We start from the raw sequence: 22,494 nt of genomic DNA, 5'->3' as shown, positions 1-22,494 counted from the left end.
GTCCTGGCAGCAGCGCCCGTCGCTGGTGTTCGGGTCAGCGGTGGTCATGGTGGGTTTCCTTATCACAAAGTACTTCCCACACAGAGCAAACCTTTATGGGACACTCCGCACCCTGCCCTGAGCTGCACCCTCCTACATTGCCCTCTCTCTCTCCATCGTTTGGAACTTCAGTGGATGGAGCTCATCTCGTCCTGTCCTGACCAAAGTCTACTAACTTCTTCCATAGGTTCCATCTTTTTATCTCTCTGGGTGCCACCCTTGGTGATTTCCTCAGCTGTGTCTATTCTTTCTTCAGCTGTGTCTAGTTTATGACAACTCATCTAGTGACCCATCTTCATTCAATGTGTAGAATTCCCACTTGAGACTTTTCCTCTGGCATATATATATCATCATGTCTCACACACACACACACACACACACACACACACACACACACACATACATATGTTAATTTGCACTGTTATTGCTTCTCTATGAATATTTTAAAATACAGAAGAGTAAAAGGCCAAGATAATTTTGAAGAATTGCATGGATTATCTTGTCCAACTAGATATCAAGGTTTATTGTGAAGCTAAAATGATTAATCAGATTGAGAACAAGTGTACTGATACACAGACCAGTGAAGCCAACTCCACTGCCCTGAAAGAACCTGGCCTGTATTATACAGGAAGTTGGTGTTAAAAATCACCGTGGGAAAGAAGAGTGTTTAGTGAGTGGAGCTGGGAGATTGGTTACCCCTGCAGCAAAAGCAGGTCCTATTTCACTGGAGACGGAAGAAAACTTCCTTAACATCTGCCTGTGTAAAAGGACAAACTCAGAGTTTTAGGTGAGGGTGGGTAGGATGTGTGGATGAAAGCGCGAAGAATCTGGGAGGTGAGGGATGCTCCTCACTGCACTTCTCATCACCACCCTCCCCCCCGCGAAACCACAGAAAGGAAAAAGCACCGTAACCATCTCTCTCTATATATATAAAAGCCCAGTGACCAGAATGGCAGAACGACCGGTGGCTATGATGCGCACCGCAGAAGCTAACCAGCCTGATCCGGGCCCTGATCAGCCACTCCCCTCAGCCAGCCTGGCCTCCTGATTGCCCCCCCCCCTCCCACTTCGATTGGGGGTGGGGCCAGCCGGCCAGCCAACTGCCCTTGGCCCCTCCCCCCACTGGCCTGGCCCAGTGGGCCCCCATCGGGGCGGGCTGGCTGGACCCCACCCATGCATCAATTTGTGCACCGGGCCTCTAGTAGTTAATAACATAATTACAGACTAGGAGAGGGTGTTTGCAATGCACAAACTGACAGAGTTGAGATTACACTAAGTGAACTCTTACAAGTTAAGAAAAATAGAAGTGAGTAGATAAATGAGCTAAGATGCCAACAAATTCTGGGGGAGGAGAAAGGACCCCACTTGCAGTCCCACCTGCAATTAAAGTGCCACAAACACACGGGGCAGGCCTCAGCTTCCCGCAGGGTCCAGCTGCCTCAGGCTGCCGGGCGGGAGGCATTGTGAGCTTCGTCAAATGCAGCTGCTTCCTGCCTTCAGATCACGTGGATAAGCTCTGTCTGTACCCCAACGAGACAAAGGGGCGTCTGCCTGCTGCAGCCCCTCAGAGTTGGGGTGGAAACCCCGTTCATTGCCTGCTGTCCAGAGAGAGGGTTTTCAGAGCGCGTACTCAGGTGGGCTCCACATGCTCCATTACCATGCACGGAGATTGCAGCTTAAGCAATTTCATGAAGACCTCTCAGCAACGTGCTGTAAACATTCTATTCTGAGCATTTCATTTGTCTGAGAGTGGCTTCTATTCATTTATGACCCAGGGAGCCCACATTTCAGTTTTACCAGGTTTAATAGGTTATAAATGAAGAATAACAAATCTTCCGCTACATGAAATTACTAGAAATGAGCCAAACAGGTGCATAATTGGCATCTGAATGAGTTTGAACTATGACCTTTTGTATACAATAACAAAATCTGGCGATTACTCTGTGGGGTTAGCTGCAGGTAATACAGTTGGATTTGCTCAAAAGACATCCACTTAATGGTGTCATTTCTATAATTAGCATAGGCAGCTAGAAACCCATTTCACATAATGGAATACCGGGGGTTCAGATACATTTTATTAAACACCCGGGGTTTCTTAAGTTCAGCATGAGAAAGGCCTGCAGGAAATAAAAGGATGCAATTTCATCATGGAGTTGTAGAAGCAGCTTTGAGAGCATAAGCTTTGTTTTTCAAAGTCATGATTTTGACGTGATAATCTCCTTATATAAATATATGTGTAAATAGGCAATTACATCCTATTACAATGTGCTAGGCTCTCAATTTAGCAGACATTCAATTGAATGGAATTGGAAACTTAAAGAACGGGTCTTAAATTCAGTCTTGGAAAGAGCATCAGCTTTGTTGGTGTGTGTGGACGTCCCCTGGTGGGCTGGGTCCCAGCATCCCACACCCTTCCGTGTTCACCCCAGACCTGACTTGGGGTCCTTTTGTCCCATCCCCACACACTCCCACTGGACACTCCCTCGGACACTCGGGGCCTGTCCCTCTTCTCTGCTCCTGCTGATACCAGGCTGGCTTCGTGGTCACTGTGCCCCCCCTGCTCACACCACGCAGACCCAGAGGTGCTCATGACTCAGTAGCCCTTCCAGACCATCTCGCTTCCTGCTAGAACCTGCATCCTTCAAACCCCCTGCCATCCACTGACGCACCTGTCGTACTGCTGTACCGCACCCTTCCGTGTTCACCCCAGACCTGACTTGGGGTCCCTTTGTCCCATCCCCACACCCTCCCACTGGACACTCCCTCGGACACTCTGGGCCTGTCCCTCTTCTCTGCTCCTGATACCAGGCTGGCTTCGTGGTCACTGTGCCCCCCTGCTCACACCACGCAGACCCAGAGGTGCTCATGACTCAGTAGCCCTTCCAGACTATCTCGCTTCCTGCTAGAACCTGCATCCTTCAGACCCCCTGCCATCCACTGACGCACCTGTCATACTGCTGTACCACCCCCACCTGTGGGCACCCGCCACCCGTCACTCCCTCTTCATGGAAAAGTTTAGCACCAGCCACACATGTATCCATCATCTCAGCAACCTCAACACAGAACCTTCCATTCCCCTTGTTAGTCAGGTTCTCCAGACCCTTGGTATGTGTGTGTGTGTGTGTGTGTGTGTGTGTGTGTGTGTGTGTGTAAGGAGACTTATCATGAACTGGCTCACGTGATTATGGTGGCTGACAAGTCCCACAATCTGCAGGTGAGTCAGCAGACTGGAGACTCAGGAATAGCTGGTGTACCAGCTCAAGTCCAAAGGCAGGAGAAGGAACTGGTGTCACCGCTGGAAGACAGGCAGGCAGGAGGAAGTTCCCTCTCACGTGTGCAGGATCAGCCTTGTTCTCTTCGGACCTTCAAGGGATCGGGTGAGGCCCACCCACATCAAGAAGGACAGTCTGCTTCATTCAGTCTCTCGACTCAAATGTTCATCCATCCAGAAACACCCTCACCTCCACACCCGGATAATGTCAGTGATGTTCACTGCCCAGGTGTCTGGGCACTCCGGGGCCCCTATTCTTATTACTTAGCTCTGCCGGGTTTGTGCAAACAAGGCCCCCCCTGTACCCAGAAAAGCATTGGTGGTGGGAACCGTGGCCATGACAGGGGAACGAGTGGGCCCTGCTCGTCCCCAAGGCCGTGCCCCACGGCTCACTTCTGGTGAAGGGAGGGGGACTGCGTCCCAGGCTGAGTGGCTGGGGAGACGGAACTGCCTGTATTTATGCAAATTGAATGAAGCCGACATTCAATGAAATCTGGGGCACGGCCGAGAAGTCCAATGTAATAAGATTTACTGTATGTCATTTAAGGAAATAGAAGCAGCAATTCAGAAGGCTGTTCTCAGAGCACTCAGGGTAAAACACACTCAGCTCTGCAGCGAGGAGGAGAAAATCGGCTCCCACCCTCCACGTCCAGTCACAAAGGCAGTTAACCCGACAGGCACTCAGCCGTGGGAGCCGTGGGACGCAGGCTTGCTTTGACAGCCATCACGCTCAGCAGCCGGCAGGCGGGCGTCGCAGCTTCGACGGCGTGTGAGCTAGATTTTCGTAAGTGACGTAAATGGCCAGATGGGATGTACGGTAGGGGAGCGCTCTGTTTCCACAGCCCACATTGTGGACTTGAGCCCCATTCACATAAGAAGTCGTGTTTGGGTCTCACTTGCGAATCACATGGACAGATGCTGTTGCCAACAGTGGGGGCGAAGTCAGCAGCGACAGGTGCAAGCACACAGATGTCTCCCAGTCTGAGTTGTGAGACCTGCTTCCACAGCGCCCATTCACACCCACTCGAGACGGTTGTGGAGGAGCCCCGCCGAGGAGTCACAACTACGAGGATGGTGGCCCTGTGCGAGCACGGCGCCCATGTCTTCCTGGGCGTCATCGCGATTCTCGTGGCCAGGACTGCGGTGCCTCCCCCAGCGCAGCACGGGGACCTCAGCCAGGCCTCACTTGGACCTGCTCTGTCCTCCGTCCTTGTCCTTTCGCTCTCCCTTCATCTGCTGGGAACCCCGAAAGGCCACAGTCCCCTGATGGAGCTCAGCCCGGGACCCCACTTCCTGCACCCCAGCGGCTCCCTCTGCTTTTGGATCCAGAAGAATCGGGCGCTGGAGAAAGTCGGACTCGGAAAAACTTAATAACCTGCCACCTTCATAAATGACGAGTCTTACAGGAAACACGATGGAACTTTCTGTGATAAATCCCTGTTGTGATTGGTGTGATTTTTTCCCCTTTGGTCTCTGCATAGGCTCAGGAAAGTAAAACCTGTGTTTCTTTGTGCCAAAGCTGCTCCTGGTTTTTAACTGAGGCCGGAAGCCTCTCAATCACTTGCAAATCCAAGCAGATTCAAATCTATCACCTCTGCTCTGTTGACATTCTCCCCCCCCTCCCACCCCTGCCGCCCTCCTCCTGGGACCTGCACAGAGCCGCTCCCCAGGCCCTCACTGGGACGTGCCTGTAGGTGGGCCGGGAAGGATCCTGGTCACATTAATTGTTCGGAGAAGAGTGCTTATAAAAGCACCTCGAAAATGCAGGTAAGTATCCACCACACACACGTCCTATGCAGTCCGTCTGAGAAGCCTAAACGCATCATCTGAAAACCGATGGGAATGAACATGGAGGGTGGCTGCTAGAGGCCACACCCAAGCCACCGGCCTGTCCCTGCCAAACACTAGCAGCCGTCAGAAGGCGCAATGAACGAAGCGACTTCATAGCAGCAACCGGACATACATTCCTGGGTCAGCTCCAGCCCATGCAATCTCATAGGAAGCCATCTGTATATTTTACTGAAAGATATAAACTAAGACGAACAAATGGAGGGATTAATAGCTCAATATTCTAAACATGCTATTTCCTCCTAATTAATCTGAAAGTGAAAACCCAGTCAAAACGCCCGATGGCTCAGAAGGTTGTCAAGATGAGCGAGCGAACAGAGCGGGCCCGGGTTTTCATGGCGTTCAGGGGAAGCTGCCCTGGCAGATACAAAAGTGTTCAGGAGACAGAAGAGAGTGGAGTGTGACTTAGGCGGGTAGAGAATGGAAAACCCGAGAAAGAAGACGTGCACGGAGCCTGCAGACGGCATCGTTGTAGAGGCTACAGGTGGCTCTTAAATTAGACATAGAAAGGCTGGGTTGTTGGCTAAAAGGTAGCGGGACAACTGCTTACATTTGTGGAGAAAAAGGTACATTCAGTTCTTCAAACTGCAAAAACAAAGTCAGCTCTGGATTGATTAAATATTTAAAGAGCAGAAACATGAAGGCACCAAAGCAAGAAGAATACAAACAGGTGCTTTTCCTGACAGTACGGATGCTGGGCACGTCTGGAAGCCAAGGCTCTAGGACGTGGTGGTCTGGGGCGAGCCGAGGCTCGTGTACACCCACCGCACGGTCACCGGTGGGTGGTCTCGGCAAAGGGGCACATCGCTCTGTGTCCAGTGTTTTCATCTCTGAAATGGGAACTACAAGGCCCCTGCCTTGTGGGGTTATTCCCAAGATGACACGAAATGGCACATCATGGCTAAGAATAGAGCGTTCGAGAACCGTTAGCTGCGGCATCGTGTGCACAGGTAAAGGTGAAGCACAAAGTGACCCCACGCCATGAGCAGGAATCAGAGGACATTTCCTTGCACCTGATGGGCGCTGCCTGGGGCCTTGCAGTTTGAATATTTATGTTTCTTCCCTTTGTGGCAGCGTCCCTCCTGCCCCTTTATGCACACGCACAGTCATGCGGCCGTTGGCCGTCAGCAAAGCCCAGGGGGACAGCTGGGCTGCCGGGCTGGACCCGGCCTCTGGTCCCACCAGCTTTCCTGTCTGTTCATGAGCTCAGGGCGCTCTGGGTGAAGAATCGGAACATACAGACTGGGAGGAAATTTAACACCGAACCCTCAACAATGAACATTGGTAGTTCAATGGGAAGGTGACACACACACTGCCATGGTCATCTCCAGAGAGCGGACCTTGGGTCATTTATTTTTAGCTGTGGCATCGTGTGCACAGGTAAAGGTGAAGCACAAAGCGACCCCATACCATGAGCAGGTATCAGAGTACATTTCCTTGCACCTGATGGGCGCTGCCTGGGGCCTTGCAGTTTGAATATTTATGTTTCTTCCCTTTGTGGCAGCGTCCCTCCTGCCCCTTTATGCACACGCACAGTCATGCGGCCGTTGGCCGTCAGCAAAGCCCAGGGGGACAGCTGGGCTGCCCGGGCTGGACCCGGCCTCTGGTCCCGCCAGCTTTCCCATCTGTTCATGAGCTCAGGGCACTCTGGGTGAAGAATCGGAACATACAGACTGGAAGGAAATTTAACACCGAACCCTCAACAATGAACATTGGTAGTTCAATGGGAAGGTGACACACACACACTGCCATGGTCATCTCCAAAGAGCAGACCGTGGGTCATTTATTTTATTGATCTATTTAATTTCTGATTTGGGGGGAGATCACAGTATCTTTGAATTGCTTGTGCTGTGAAACATTGTTAAAATAAATAGCAAACCAGCAGAAGGAGATAGACGGTGTGATGGTGGGGGTGAGTTGGTAAGTAGGAGGGACTGTTAAACTGTTGCCAGTGAGGTGGGCTCCGTGCAGGAAGAAATGTCTTGTTTCCAATGTCTCTCTGTAGAAAAATGTATCTACATTTGTTAACGCTCCACCGGCTACTTTGTAAGTTTTCCCCATTGACCTAATCCGGGTCCCCAGCTCCTAAGACTGTTTCTGTGTGCACCCGCCTGGGTCTGGGGAGGGCAGGTCCTGTCTCCAAGGCCCAGGCAAGGGGGCAGCCTCCCTGGGAGGGGCCATAAGGACGTTCTCCCAGTGGGGCTGTTCCTGTGGCCCTGACTTCATTGCTCTAACTGCACAGTCTGTTCTAAGAAAGGATGCACCCATCCTAGTTTATTTTTAAAAATACCACTCCTTTCATCGTTCAAAAACTTGGTTTTGCAACACCAGGACTTTTCCGAAAACTTTTAATGAATAATTCATTCTCGAATACAAAGTTTCGGGACTTTACTGATGACATAGAATGTGTTCCTTTTTTTTTATTATTTCTGGTAGATGATCCAGGTTATTCAATTTCACTGTCCCGCGGGGACGTTTTGGGAAACCTGCCTGACAGTCACATCGCAAGTGAAGTTTTAATAGGAACCGCAAACAGAGAGGACCGGCGACTTTATCATATTACGAGATCATTTATTCTGTACATTTGCAGCAAAAAGTTATCTGTGGAGTCTCAATTTTATCACCGTCTGCAATTTAGATGAGGCTTTTTTTATTGGATCATAGCGATTATGCCACCGTGCACCTCAGCAGCTGTTTAGAATAAGACAATCCTTTTTTTTTTTTTTAAATGAAGTCCCTCCCAACCCCCATCTCAGATTTAAGGTAAAGAACTCTGCATAATGTCTGTCTATACTGTAACATTTTCTTACTTCCACATGCAAAATGAGTCTGTTTTAAAACAGCCAACATCAGCTGAAGGATCGCACGGTTTCACAACCTACTCATAAACACTCAGTGATCTCCGAAGACATAGCAACGCAAATGAACACCCGGCTTGGGCAGAGGAACGGTGTTTTTTATGGTAAAAAGCAAGGCGTTCATTTCCATCATGCTGATGGGGACGGAGGATGTGCCTCAGGAACATGTTTCAGTTCCTTGGCATGTCAAAGACGGGTGAGGGTCCAGGAGAGAGGAAAGCAGCCCTCGGACATTGGAGTTGGCCTAGTGCCCCCCTGTCCCAGCACAAGGCCCCCTGTGACCACAATGGGCCAAGACAAACAAGACCCCTGTAACGTCATCTGAACACAGACAACATGTGGACAGCGTCCAACCCCAGTGACCAGACTTTCATGTGTGGGGAGAGATCTTCCCGCAAACCTGGGGCTCTGCCCTCTTTGTGTCCAGCTTCCAGCCCAGCGACTCCAAATCTTTGTTGAATAAATCAGTGAGTCAACACAGACATGGCAGGCCCTGCTCTGTTAGGCACAGGCCGACAATCAATCTTAGGACGGATTTTAAAATGTCCTTTGCAGGACATGCAGGTTGGTTCCTTTAGCACATACTTAATCCTCAGAGGGAGCCTTCTTGTCCCTAGGATCTGGAAAGACAAATCTATGTGAGGGAGAGGCTACAGCCAGACACACCCCATGATTGTTGGAGGCAAATGTGAGCAGCAGTCGTGGAAGAGGTTCCAGCATCCAGTCCCCAGCATCAGAGGCCCAGGGTAGCCGTGGTGACTGTAGAGGGACTTCTGCTAAAACCCTATCCAGCTGCCTCTCCTGGGAACACAGCTCTATGGCTTCCAAGCTGTGACAATGGCCTTCTGGAAATGCCAGCTCACACGTCCTCTGGATAGAGCCCGCTGGGGTTGAATCTGATGTGGGCAACTATGAGCCTGGATCGGACCCGACAGTCCCAGCTCACTGAGTCTCTGAGCTCCTGCTCTTCATGGAACCACAGAATTCCTGGCTTCTCAACCCCATGCAGGATAAACTACCACAGAGCCCAGCCAGAGCCGACTGCTGGGATCAGCTAAGCCCTCCCAGGTGACCATGCTGGCGCCGTGGATCCGGAATCTCTGCACGTTCCCCAATTTTCATAAGTTAGACTTTATCTGGGCGATGCCCTCCCTCGTAGGCCCAACGCTCCCATGCAGGATAAACTACCACAGAGCCCAGCCAGAGCTGACTGCTGGGATCAGCTAAGCCCTCCCAGGTGACCACGCTGGCGCCGTGGATCCGGAATCTCTGCACGTTCCCAATTTTCATAAGTTAGACTTTATCTGGGCGGTGCCCTCCCTCGCAGGCCCAACGCCCTCGAATCCATCCCCACATGCATTCTTCACTTGCTGACATTAGTGAGTAGGTCTTAGGATTCTTTCTGTGGGGGTGTCTTTGCTTGGGTTGGATGTTACAATTAGCTTCCTGATCATGAAGTGTCTGTTATAATGGAAGGGAGGGGGTTGTGTGAGCACGTGGGCCTCCTGCGCAGGGTCCCTACCTGGTGAGGCCGGTCCAGGTCCCCGGCAGGAGCAGCGCAGCAGGGTACAAGCGGCTGGTGGTTTGTGAGGGGCCCTGGACTCACCATGATCCTCCCAAACACCCCTCCTCTAATTGTTCATCCCCTCTCCCTCCCTCTCTGCTTCTCACTGCAGAGATCTGCAGAGGCTACAAATATAATAGCCAACGTGTGTTATGATTGAACAGCCCTGGAGCCAGACTCGGCATGGACTTCTGGCTACGAGAGACGAGGGGTTCATTTAAGGCAGCCAGATTCTCCCAGTTCCTTGATCTTATCTTAGGCTGAAGAATTTCAACTTGGAACTCGTTTTATTTTTAAGTTTCCCATCATAATTAGAAGCCACCCACCTGCTCGCCAGATATGTTTCCTGCGAACGCTTCTGGTAAGAATTCTATTGAGTCGGATCCTCAGTTGCAGAGGTTCCAGCACTGATCGATCACTTATCGGCTGTTCACAGTATTGATTGCTCAGAGAATTTATGGGGAGTCAGGGAATGGAGCAGAGATGATTCACAGGCAGGAGTGAGGCAGCCAGGCGAGGCGTCCGGCTGGGGGCGAGTCTAGTGAAAGCCCCGGAACAGAGCCCTCCAAGCACAGGGATTCCTGACTTGTCCCAGGCCCATCTGGAGGTCTGACCTCTGACTCCCCTGCTCATGACACCACTGCGCCTTGGCACTGCTCACCTTGCTTTCCGGGCCTGGGCTGTGCTTGGCTGACCTGGGGTGCACACGCCCTCATGTATGGGCAGCCAGGACCTGCAGGGTTTGGAGCAGGAAGGTATGGTATGGTCATTGCTGGACAAGCCGTTCTGCACTTGAGGCCACACTTGCCAGCCCTCTCTTCCTTGGTTGACGGCTGTCCGTCTGGGCTTCTGCAAAAACAAACAAGCAAACCAATCCGGGTCTGTCGCCAGGCCTGCTGCGCACTGGGCATTTCCGGGGTCGGTCATGCTGCGGGGGCCTTACCACGGGCTTCGGTAAAAGTTCCACAGGCGTGACTCTGTCCGAATGACTCAACTCCACACCCTCCTTCCCTCCGTGCCTTTGACCTAGAAGATAAAAGATTTATTAGGCGCTGGAGAAATTGAATATATAAATGGGCACGAGAATGCCTCTGCAGTCACTCTGCTTAAGTGGGTGCCACCAGATTCCTGATGACAAGTTTCCTTTCTCTTTGAGCACATACAGATGTATGTCTGCCCCATGCACATGCAGATGAGCCCTGTTCTCGGCACACGCTCTAAACTAAGATGCAATGGAGTTGTAGTCATTAGATTCTGCCTTATCTACCACAGCACCAGACGATTAATGTAATTAATGATGATTTTTAAAGTTTCACTGACTGACAGGGACCTATGAGGTCACCTTGCCAGGGTCATCTCGTAACCAAAAGTCTGGAGAAATAGAACAGAGATAGACACAATTTAGATTAAACAAGAATCCGAGCTGATACTGGAGTCCTTGCATTCGGGGTCACTCAAACTGATGGGTACATTCTGACTTGGGATTTGGGGTGTTAAGCTGGGCCCCCTCCAAGCAGGGAGGGCCTCTCTGGCCGGCTTTCTGCAGACACTGGAACTCTAAGGGTAACTGAAGATGAGATGCACTGAGCCCAGAGAGCCTTCTAACCCACCTCGCACCATGCATCTATTAAGCGCCTACTATGTGCACACAACAGGGCTTGGGCACAGCCATGAATGAGGGTGATGAAGTCTCAGAAACTCGAGGGGTTCTGAGCGTCATCTTGGATGGGCACAGAGGGGGTGGCTTGGTTGGGGAAGACACACACGGGGTGCCATCTCCAGGAGAGGCAGGGATGAGTGACTGAAAGTGGGCAGGACCTACAGGAACAGTTTGCCAGTGGGCCACCCTGGGAGGCTGTGACCATCCAAGTCAGGAGCAGGTCAAAGCATGGGAGGTGGAGATGCTTCAGAGGGGAGGTCTGGGCTCATCCGATTGGCGGGGAGGTGACTGTTTTTCACGTGTTGCAGTTGAGATTCCTGCGGGCATTCGGCGGAAGAGCTCCCCAGACAGTGGGCTGCCCATGACCTGGGCTAGAGCTCAGATTTCAGTTATCACATATATTTAGGATAATTGGCATTTCTGGGAACTTCCGTTTCCTTTGATTTTTTTTTCCCACAGAAAAAGGGAAGATTTCACACGGAGGTTGTGTCAGGAGGCGGTTTGATTGACGCCAGCATTTTGAGAGAATATTGCATTTTATGGGAACTGTCAGCAGGGCTCGGAAGGAGACGTTTTATGCTTTGTGGCACATCCGTGTCAGTTCTGTCGGCTCCGGGACCACGCTTATTGCGGGCTTATTAGTTCCAAGTGCATGACTCACAGTTTGTATCTTGAATGCCACGTCTGCAAGTTGTTAAGTTTTCTACTTTCATTTCTGCTGGGAATTCCTCAGGAGACGGGCACTAACACCGAGCTGCCAGGAAGCGGCTCTCCTTGCCTGTCACCCACTCCTTCAAAGGCGACAAACGGGAGGAAACCAGCAACCTTGACTCCATCCAGCTGGCCTCTGGCGGGCTCCGCACTCCTGGGGAGGTGTCCACGGCCGTAGAGGGGCCCTGTCTGTCCGTCTCTTACCCGTGACTGCAGGTGGTAGTCAATGCGATGCTATTCCTCAGCAAACCAGATGCCATGCCCAGCCCTAGGGCAGTTTCGTCCCAGACACGCTGCCCACTGGCCGGGCTGGGCTGCCGTAGGATTCGGGTCCTGAGCAGGAGTTCTTTGGTGCTGCCCGGGCGGAACATGCCATGTCACCTGCCCTTCCCCCGGACCCCAGCACCAGGCAGACAGCCTCTCCTTACCTTCTGGTCCTGTTACTCTTGTGTGCAGTGTGGCCAGCAGGTGCGGCCTCCCCAGGATCTCTGCAAGCCCCCTGGACCCTGCAACATCGACACAGACCCGCCGCTCAGAGCACGTCCCCCCTCCTTGTCCTAAGTGGCTTACTGAGAAGGTGCACACTGCCAGAGGACGGGGGTGGGGGTGGGGTGGGGGCGGGCAGGCAAGGCTGAGTAACAGCTGGGGGCCTTGCTTCTGTCCACGGAGGTTTGCAGAACAGACGTTTCCGAAGCATGTGCATCCTGAGGACTTGGGATGGAATTCTCCTTCCCTTTCCCTCCTTCCCTCTAAACGGTCCTCATTGTGATTCTTTGGTTTTCAGCATTATTCCACGGACTGCCTTCAGACTCCTCACCTTCCCTGTTTGCCAGAGGGAGTGACAAGATCAATTTTCTCTCAAGCAGTGAGCACTCTGAAAGCATTTCTGCACTGGTTTTGAAAGCACACAGCTTGGAAGCCACGCCTTCTCTCCTGTGGTCCTAGAAGCGTGTGTTCCCCGTGTGTCCCAGCCCACTGGCTGCACTAACAACACATTCTTCTCCACGTCAGGGCAAACTCCAAGTATCATCGACGCTGAGCATCGAAGGAGTTTTGCCTCATTGTCCCTGCATGTACCTGTCTGCGTCTGAGGCAATCCTGAGAGTGGAAGCGCCCCGTTCAAGATCACCGGCCTCTGAGCATCGTGTTTTGTCTGATAAATACCCCAGCTATGAAAACAGAAGTGTTCCGTCTGCACTCATTGTAAGTACAACCCAGGTCTCTGGGACAGCAGGTCCTCAAACAACATCATTTCATTCAACTTCGTTTAGTTATAACGTGGATGAATGCATAGGAGCTCGGCTCTAGTTCATGTCCGTTAACCTGTAGTAAAATTGGCTTTGCTGTACATCGTCTCGCCACAGTTCCAAGAACTGATCGACGACGCTAAGTGAGGACTTACTTCATCAGTGCCCGGTCCTGTGACCCTGCGTCTGGCCCTCTGTTCTCAGGTCACTTCATTTTGCTTTGAGGTGCTTCTCGTTTACCAAACTGTCCTCTTCCAGGACAGTCGGTGCCCACGTGGACGGTCCCCTCCCTCCTCCCCTGCAGAGAGAGGGCTCGGCTTCCAGGGCGCCTTCGAATTGAAGGCTGCTTCAGGGGCAGGCGGGTGCAATTGCTAAGAATGTAGCAAACCAATTAAGTGAGCGAGAATGTTTCATGGTTTTAACCACTGGAGAGAAACAGCATTGGTTTGTTTAACTTAAGACAATCCATTATGTTCATTCCTAGATACCTATGTTGCGATGTGCATACATTTCTACCTCTTTACAAACATGACTCCTTTGATGTAATTAGCTTATAATGTGGCCATGCATCATTTTACAACTTTGTTGAGGTTAAGTGAATTCATCACCGACGGCATTTGGTTGTTGATGGCTTCTCCAGGTGTCCGTCCCTGAGGGGAATAAACACGTGCACGGAAACTCGGTTTGGTTTCATGAGGGACAAAGGGTGTCTCAGACAGACCCGCAGGGGCCGGTACAGTACAGCCCCGGCACCCAGTGGACGTGGACATTAGTGTCGTGCAAAACAGCTAACAGGGCCAATGTGGGGCAGCCCGGGGGCATGTCTGCATGGAGAGGAGGCTGGACATGGGGTGCTGCCCCCAGTGAGGTAAACAGCACCCACCCCGGCTCCTGGGCATCTTATGTCATTGGCGTTTCCTAGCAACCTGGTGGCCGGCCAGGTGCTGCATCAGCTCCGTTAGTGTCGTGCAAAACAGCTAACAGGGCCAATGTGGGGCAGCCCTGGGGCATGTCTGCATGGAGAGGAGGCTGGACATGGGGTGCTGCCCCCAGTGAGGCAAACAGCACCCACCCCGGCTCCTGGGCACCCATGCGGGAGCATCTTATGTCATTGGCGTTTCCTAGCAACCTGGTGGCCAGCCAGGTGCTGCATCAGCTCCGTGTAGATGACAGAACCGGCCCTCCCTTCGAGAGGCTCTGGTCTGAGCCACAATGGTCAAATAACTAATGATCAGGAGAACCAGGGACCGGGACTTCCTGTGTGCCCCCTGCCCTCTCACTCCTGTCTGTGGCCCGCACTGCCCCGTAGGATTCCTGCTGGACACTCCCAGGATCCCTCAGCTGGTCCTCAGCCAGGAAGCGGAGCTTGGTCTAAAGGAGGAAGGGCGAAGGGCTGCCTACCTACCCGGGTGAGACAGGGCCTGGCTTGTGTCGCAGGTGTATTTCTGAGCCGGGTTATAGGTTGTGAAAGAACCAGCTGAGAAGCCAGGATTAGGGGAAAATGCCGCTGGTGTCGGATTTAGAAAAACAGAGTCTGACAGAATCCGACTAGTTTCATCACAGTAAATGAACACATCACTGTGTGGGTGCGCCCAACTGGTCTCTTCCCCAACACTAATGAGCTTTTTATTAGATTATTTAAAAGACAACAGTGTTGGTCATTAACTTCCCCATGAATCATTTGAATCATGTTTGTGGTTACTGAGCTGAAATTCAACCTTAAAGCGTGTTGTGATGTATTTTTGCAATAAAAAGATCAACTTCATTTAAACAATCACTTTTTAAAGCCCTGCCTGTACCGGTGGGTTTCCATGGATCAGATCGTCAAAGGCGACGCTGTCCTGGCCATCCCCACAAGTTCCCCGCTTGAGGCAGATAAACCATCGGTGCTTCGGCTCCCTGGCCAGCCTCGAATGCCGGCCCAGGCTGGTCTAGGCAATGACCGACTGAGACCGAGGCCCCCCAGAGCAAAGCCACGGTCAGAGCGTCAAACACAAAGGCCGCATTTCAGGGGACATCAGTCAATATTATTCTCCAAGGGTGGACGTTGGCGAGTGTTTCCGGCGTCTTGGTTTCCAACGTCTTGGTGGTATAACAGTGCAGGTTTCCTTGGGAAATCCGCTCAGACCCAGCATGTTTCCTCTGTTGCCCGTTATGGGAACAGGTGTGGGAAAGTGAGCAGTTTCATTGCAGTGGCTAGGATTTGGGGATGGATCGTCTCTACCTGATTCTCAGCATGGCCACCAGGTGATGGCAGTGCTTCCTCTCTGGTCCTCATGGTGGTGAGACGTGGCCTGGAAGATATACCTCTGACGGGGAGCCCATCGGCCAGGTCAGTACTCTGGGCCCTCCAATGCTGTGACCCTGTGGGCCTGTGCAGGTGTAAGAAACATGGCGAGCCCCCAAACTCAGGGGTCCTAGAAAAACCAAAACATACTCGGGAGCCAGGCAGCAAGGCAAGTATCCTTACTTCTACGTAGAAGGGTACGCAGCACACGGCCTGGGAGCACGCGCACTCCGAGCAGGTAGTCTGCTTGGCTTTTTAAGCCTGATGCATGACCTGCCCCTCACTCTTGATTGGAGCTCAAGTGCACAGTCTTCCGTGATTGGCTAATTCAAAGGGAGGGGTTGGCCTTTGCCGTTTCAAGATGGCAGTCCCCGGGGAGCTGCAAGCCATGCGACCAACATGGCGGGCGCCAAGTCACGCGGCCAACATGGCGACTGTCTAAACTGTTCTCTGACAGGGAAGATAACTTGTGTATTCTCTCACAGGCGAGTCCCGGAAAGAAGTGGCTCTGCTGGAATGGTTAGGGAAATCTTGGGGACAGGCTTGCTCTCCCGCTGGCTCTCGGTAAATGCCATCTGGGGGATGGTAGGCCTCTGGGATGGCCCTGTTCAGATTGTAGGGTAAACAGACACGGGCCACGGTGTCAGGGGAGTGTCACGACGTGCCTCACAGGACAGAGGAGCTGTTCCCCAGGACGGAGGAAGAGGAGGGGGAGCAGAATGTGGGGGTGTCTCTGGGATGACACGGAGGCTTCGAGATGGCAGACAGCTGAGGGCAGATAAGGGCTGGGCTGAGTGGTCTAGATCAGCAATCGCCAACCTTTCAGACCTCATGGACCACCAGAGGTCCGCGGACCACTGGTTGGCAACTGCTGGCCTAGATGGAGGACAGCTGAGGCAGAGCTGGGCTGAGTAGTTAGATGGAGGTACACCAGAGGGCAGAGCTATGGTGGGATGAGTGGTCTAGATGGAGGACAGCTGAGGCAGAGCTGGGCTGAGTAGTTAGATGGAGGTACACCAGAGGGCAGAGCTATGGTGGGATGAGTGGTCTAGATGGAGGACAGCACGGGGATGGAGGACTGGACACTGGATGTACGTCCCTGTCCTAACAAAGAAGTCTGTTTTCTGCCATGGATGTGTGGACCCCACATGGAAATGTAGGTTCTGGGATGTCGGTCTGGGCTCTGGCATGGAGTTCAGGGCCCAGGATGGAGGTCTGAGTCCCGCCATAGAAATATGGGTCCTAACATGAAGGTCTGGGCCCTGAAATGAGGTCTGATCCCTGGATGGAGGTCTGGGCCCTGGGATAGAGGTCCCGGCCCCGGGAAGAAGCCAGCGCCCCAGAGGGAGGTCAGGGACCCGGATGGAGGTCCCAGTACCGCTATGGAAATAGGGGTCTTGAAAAGAAGTTCTGGGCCCCGAATACTAGTAAGGTCTGATCCTGGGATGGATGTCTGGGCCCTGGGATAGGGGTCTTGGCCCCTTGATGCAGGTCTTGGCCTCGGATGGAGGTCTGGGTCCCAGGATAGAGGTCTGGGCCGCAGGATTGACGTCAGGTACCCGGATGTAGGTAAAGGCCCTGGATGGGGGTCTGAGTCCCGCCATGAAAATTGGGGTCCTTCCATGAAGGTCTGGGCCCCAAATTCAGGTCTGATGCCTGGATGGTAGTCTTGGACCTGGGATGGGAGTCGGGGCGCCTGGATTGGGGTTTAGGCCCTGGTAAGGAGGTCTGGGTCCCGGGATAGAGCTCCAGACCAAGGATTGAAGTCACGGCCCCAGGTGTAGGTGAAGTCCCCTGATGGAGGTCAGAGTCTCGCCATGGAAATACGGGTCCTGTCATGAAGGTCTGTGCCCTTAATTGAGGTCTGATCCTGGGTAGGAGGTCTGGGTCCTGTGATGGGGGTCTGGGCCCTGGGATGGGGATCTGGGCTCCGGGATGCGGGCCTGGGCCCAGGGATGGAGGTCCGGGCCCAGGATTGACATCAAGTACCTGGATGTAGGTGAATGCCCGGGATGGAGGTCCGAGTCCCGCCATGGAAATACGGGTCCTGCCATGAAGGTCGGGGCTCCAAATTGAGGTCTGATCCTAGGGTAAAGGTCTGGGTCCTGGTATGGGTGTCTGGGTCCCTGCACTTGGGTCTGGGCTCGGGTAAGGAGGTCTGAGTCCCAGGATAGAGGTCCGGGCCCAGGATTGAAGTCAGGACCCCAGGTGTAGGTGAAGGCCCCGGATGGAGGGTCGAGTCCTGCCATGGAAATAGGGTTCCTGACATGAAGGTCTGGGCCCTGAATTCAGGTCTGAACCCTGGATGGAGGTCTGGGACCTGGGATGGGGGTCTGTGCCCCAGGATGTGGGTGTGGACCCAGGATGGAGGTCTGGGTCCCGGGATTGAGGTCCAGGCCACAGAATTGACGTCAGGTACCCGGATGTAGGTGAAGGCTCCGGATGGGGATCCAAGTCCAGCCATGGAAATAGGGGTCCTGCCATGAAGGTCTGGGCTCCAAATTGAGGTCTGATCCTGGGTAGGAGGTCTGGGTCCTGGGATGGGGGTCTGGGCGTCTGGTTTGGGATCTGGGCCTCGGTAAAAAGGACTTGGTGCTGCTGTTTGGAGCAATTTGAGTTTGAGAGGCAGGTGCCTCTAAGACAAGTGCTGAGAGGCATTTAGATGACTGATTGGGGAGAGCTCAGCTCACAGCAGGGAGGAGAGAGGAGGCTGCAGCACAGACCACCAGGGTGGTCAGTCCCCGTTCAGCCAGGAGCTTGGAGTTGGAGGGCAGAGGTCCTAGCTAGGAGGGGGACAGTGCCGGAGGAGGGGGACTGTAGGCTCTGAGGGGTGGGTTTCCCACCACAGGGGGGTCAGCGAAGTCCCTCATCCTGTCAGGATGGGCCTGGAGGGGGCGCAGGCCTGGATACCCGTTGTCAGAGGGTTGTGGGTGTGGAGAAGGGCCAGGGCAAGCTCAGCTGTTCCTATAGACACTGGGTAGGGGCGGCTGGCACGACCCTGGGGTGGAACAGTCCCAATTGTCCTGTCACCCTGATAAGTCTAGTACCCATCTGGCAGCCATCTCGTTGTTAGTGTTAAAGCTCATTTGATTGATAAAATGTTCCAGTATGTCATTGATTCTGAGCTTTTTTTTCTTCACCTTAACTTCTTTGAAAGTGAGAAGTGTTGACAATCAATGGCATCTGACAATCGCTGCAGGCCGGTGGCAGTCACAGGCATGGGTAATCTCCCTGACCTTGCAAAGTGGGGGTCAGGAGCTTGAAGGCAAATCTCAGAGACACAGACACTTGCTTTTTCAATCCCCAGAGAGGGGAGGGATATATGTGGGGAGGTGGTGAGCCCTCAACAGAAGCCACAATTAGGCGGCTCGGCAGAACTGAACAACCATCAGCCCAGGGCTGACGGCTTGTAATTATTTGATTGTTTTTTTTAAGAAGCCATGCATTACCAAGGCTCCTGACGAAACAGAAGTGGTATCATCTGGGACTCTGTGGAGACAAGAGACTCAGATTTGAAGGAGATTCAGAAGAGTCAGACCCTGACTGTGAAGTTTTAAAAAATCTTATTCAATTTTTTATGCTACATTATGTCACATCATATCAGTCATATTATAATATATACTAGCGGCCTGGTGCACGGATTCGTGCACATTGGAAGGAAATCGGGAGCTTGCGCCCGCGTGCCCCGGGGAGTTTCCACGTTCCCTGAGCCGCTGGGAAGTCAACTGGGGAGTCTGTCCTCCTCCCCGCAGCTTCCTGAAAACATATTTCCAAATGTCCCTTCTGCGGCCCCGGTCGCGCCTTACTGGCCGGGAGGTCCCCAGTGAACACCTTGGGCCGTGCTGAACGCTTTCCACTGCTCAGAGCCGGATAAGAGATGCTTGGAGGGGAACAATACAAAGTTGGGCATCTTGGAAGGAGCGGGTGCTCTCTATCCCGCGTTCCAAATGTCCCTTCTGCGGCCCCGGTCGCGCCTTACCGGCCGGGAGGTCCCCAGTGAACACCTTGGGCCGTGCTAAACGCTGTCCACTGCTCAGAGCCAGATAAGAGATGCTTGAGGGGAACAATACAAAGTTGGGGATCTTGGAGGGAGCGGGTGCTCTCTATACCGCGCCCCCACCCTTCAGATCCATCTCTCTGACTTTTACCCCGATTGTCAGTCGCCATCTTGTGGCCATTTTTATATTGCTGCCTTCCTCTGTAGCTCTGGGGCAATGGATAAGGGATGAGATTTTATCTCTCTGCCTGAGGCAGAGTTCCAGGAGCCTGGCAGCGATATCAGGCTCATCCTGGTACTCTGAATGTCCGCGCTTTATCTGTAGGCTTATGGAGTATGTGCCTCACGGGAAGTTCTGGCTGAGCTGTGGGCATCCCCGGGGCTGGGTACCAGCACTGTGGGGGGAGGAGGGGTATCTATCCACAGGAACTGCTATCCGTGGGCCCGCCCACCCACAGGAGCCACCTGGGATCTGTGGGGAACACGGGAGCCTGGAGGGAGCCCGGATGCAGGCCAGGCTTGGGAAGGGTGGGATGGACTCCGCTGCGGACACCCGTGGGAGACCCGCTCATCAGATTGGGATGTTCTTACTTTTTCCAGGACTCTCTCCTGAGGTGGGGACCAGTCCCGTTTGGAAGTGGCAGCTGAGGGTGGTAGGAAGGAAGGAGGGAGAGGCAGATCGCGGTCCTGGGTAAGGCGCGTTCTTCATATTTCAGTTCCATATCTGAAGGAACGTGGCAATAGCTACCTGGATTCCGCTGTTGCTGTTTTAAACCCGCTCTGGCAGTTTCGGAGTAGTTAATCCATTGCATGAAATGTGACCGTTGACAAGGTTGGTTTGGCCTGCCTTGCTCGTTTCTCTCATGTATCCCATTGGTGTTTTGTTCCTTCTTTCTGGCTTTCCTCTGGATTATCCAGCTATTTGGATGGTGTTCCTGTTTAGATCTTCTCTTGTTTTGGAACAAGTCCTCTTGTTTTTATTTTGTCGTTGCTCTAGTGGTTAGACTATGCGTGTGTCCACAGCTTGTCACGATCTCCCGTGTTAGTGTGGTTCCGTGTCACAGAAAGCGTGAGAGCCCCACAACCCCTGCTTGTTTACCCTCACGCTTGGCCATCGCTGTTGTGCTGTCATTCCCAACAGAGTATGAAGCTGCGACTCACGGATGTTCATTGGCAAACAGCCACCTGTCTTCCAAGGGCCTGAGAAAGGAGAAAGGCTTTTGCCATTGTCGTATCTGCTCCTCGTTGCACCCTCAGGCCCACGTCCCATCTGCCCCAGCTCCGCCCAGGCCAGGCCTTCCTTCCGCATTTCTTGTCCCTCAGGTCGATTGGCTGCACGTTCTCGCCACTTTGGTTTCGAAAATGTCTTTAATCCACCTCGTTTTTATTTTTTTGCTGAATGTGGACTTCTAACTTGGCGGGTGAAATTCTAGCTCCCTGGGCATTGTCTCGGCGTCGCCTGCCGCTTTGTTTTGGGGAGAAGTCAGCACTTTTCACTTGCTGCTGCTTAGATTTTTTTCTGTGTCTACATTTCCGTCAGTTTGGCCGTGAGGTGCCTGGTGATGGGTTTCTTTGCATTTATCACGCTTGGCATTTATCAAGTTCCTTTCATATCGTTGCTCCCTGCGCCGTTCTCCCACTTCTCCTTCTTCTGGGAATTTAATGATACAGAATACAGACTCCTGCTAGTCCCCAAGTGTTGCCGGTTCTCTGCTCACTTTTATCCAGCAATGTTTTGTGTTTTTTGAAAGTAAACATTTAACTCTAGAACGGTTTTAGATCTGCAGAATTATTGCAAAGGCAGCACAGAAGGTCCCATTACTGCACACGCGGTGTCTCCTACCATTAACATCTTACGTGATGAAGGGCTGTGACCTGAGGACCAGACATCCCACACCGAACGGAGACTCAGCTGGGCACAGGCTCCATCATCAACACTCCCTGGCAGCGAGGCTTTCACTCTCCCCTTGGAAAGGCAATGTGATGTATTTTGAGGCCGATTTAAAAATTATGCACAAGAGCCGCCACAAATCACAAAGAAAAAGAATGGGATTTCATGTGAACAGGGGATTTGCAGGAACCCATGCATCACTGTGTCCCACGTGGAACCGGTTCACCTTCTGGGGATAAATAACGGCTCCATCACCCTCCGCCTGCGTTTCCTGCAATGCCCAGAACCGTGTGGAGACCCAGTTTTCTCCGCACCATTTGCTGGCGAGGAGACAGACGTACAGACCAGTGGGTCAGCACAGAGAGCCCAGAAACCGTCCCCCGAATGTGCAGTCAGCGGACGTCCACACGTGAATTCGCGGTGAGGAAGCCTGGCCTTTCACTTCTGCTTTAGGAAGTACAGCTCTGTGCTCATTATAGCTGCTGCTTAAAATGCAGGCATTTACTTGAATATTTAGAAACATAAAATAAATGAGTTATCTGGGGATTCACGGCAGCACTTTATCCCGGGATGGCCCATCTTTTATCTGTAAATTTATTATTCTGTACAAAGTCAAAGATTTCAGTAGACATTTATTACACTCATAAACCTTTAGAACGAACGGGCAGTGGAAATAGGAGGGACATAAAACTTCATCTTCAAGATCCACATCGATCACCAGCCTTTTACCAGCATGAGACTCTCGCTGGGTGTAACTGTGTCGCTGTTAAAGGTCTCTGTTCACATATGTGACGGATCCAGAGATTCTGTCGCCTCTCGCTGAACCCGGCAGCCCAGGCCCAGTTCCAGGCCCAGCATCCACCTGGCAGGTGTGTGAGGATTCAATAGGGTGATCCCCGGGGCGGGGGAGCCCAGTGCCCGGCATTCGGAGCGCATCCTGAAAGTGGACCTGCGTGGCCACCGTTTCCAGTGTGGCTATCTCCCTGCTGAACTGGTGGGCACCACGGTGCGTGGATGGTTTGCACAGCAGCGGAGCAGGAAGCTCAGTCCACCTTACACACTTGGATCAATCAGATGTCACTACTGGATTAGGGAAACTTCAGATCCACAGACTGGATTGA

The 22,494-nt window shown here is 52.6% G+C and overlaps 1 long non-coding RNA gene across 1 annotated transcript in view; it reads left to right on the top strand.

Moving 5' to 3' along the window:
• LOC102254344 overlaps positions 1-22,494 on the top strand; it is a 61,219-nt gene that overhangs the window by 12,535 nt on the left and 26,190 nt on the right. The window contains exon 2 of the long non-coding RNA XR_001364699.1: positions 12,963-13,154. This is a non-coding gene — a long non-coding RNA (uncharacterized LOC102254344). The remainder of the gene's footprint in view (positions 1-12,962; positions 13,155-22,494) is intronic.

Source organism: Myotis brandtii, unplaced genomic scaffold (genome assembly GCF_000412655.1).
Source record: "Myotis brandtii unplaced genomic scaffold, ASM41265v1 scaffold604, whole genome shotgun sequence".
NCBI lineage: Eukaryota > Metazoa > Chordata > Mammalia > Chiroptera > Vespertilionidae > Myotis > Myotis brandtii.
This window is presented reverse-complemented; position numbering and strand designations above follow the sequence as displayed.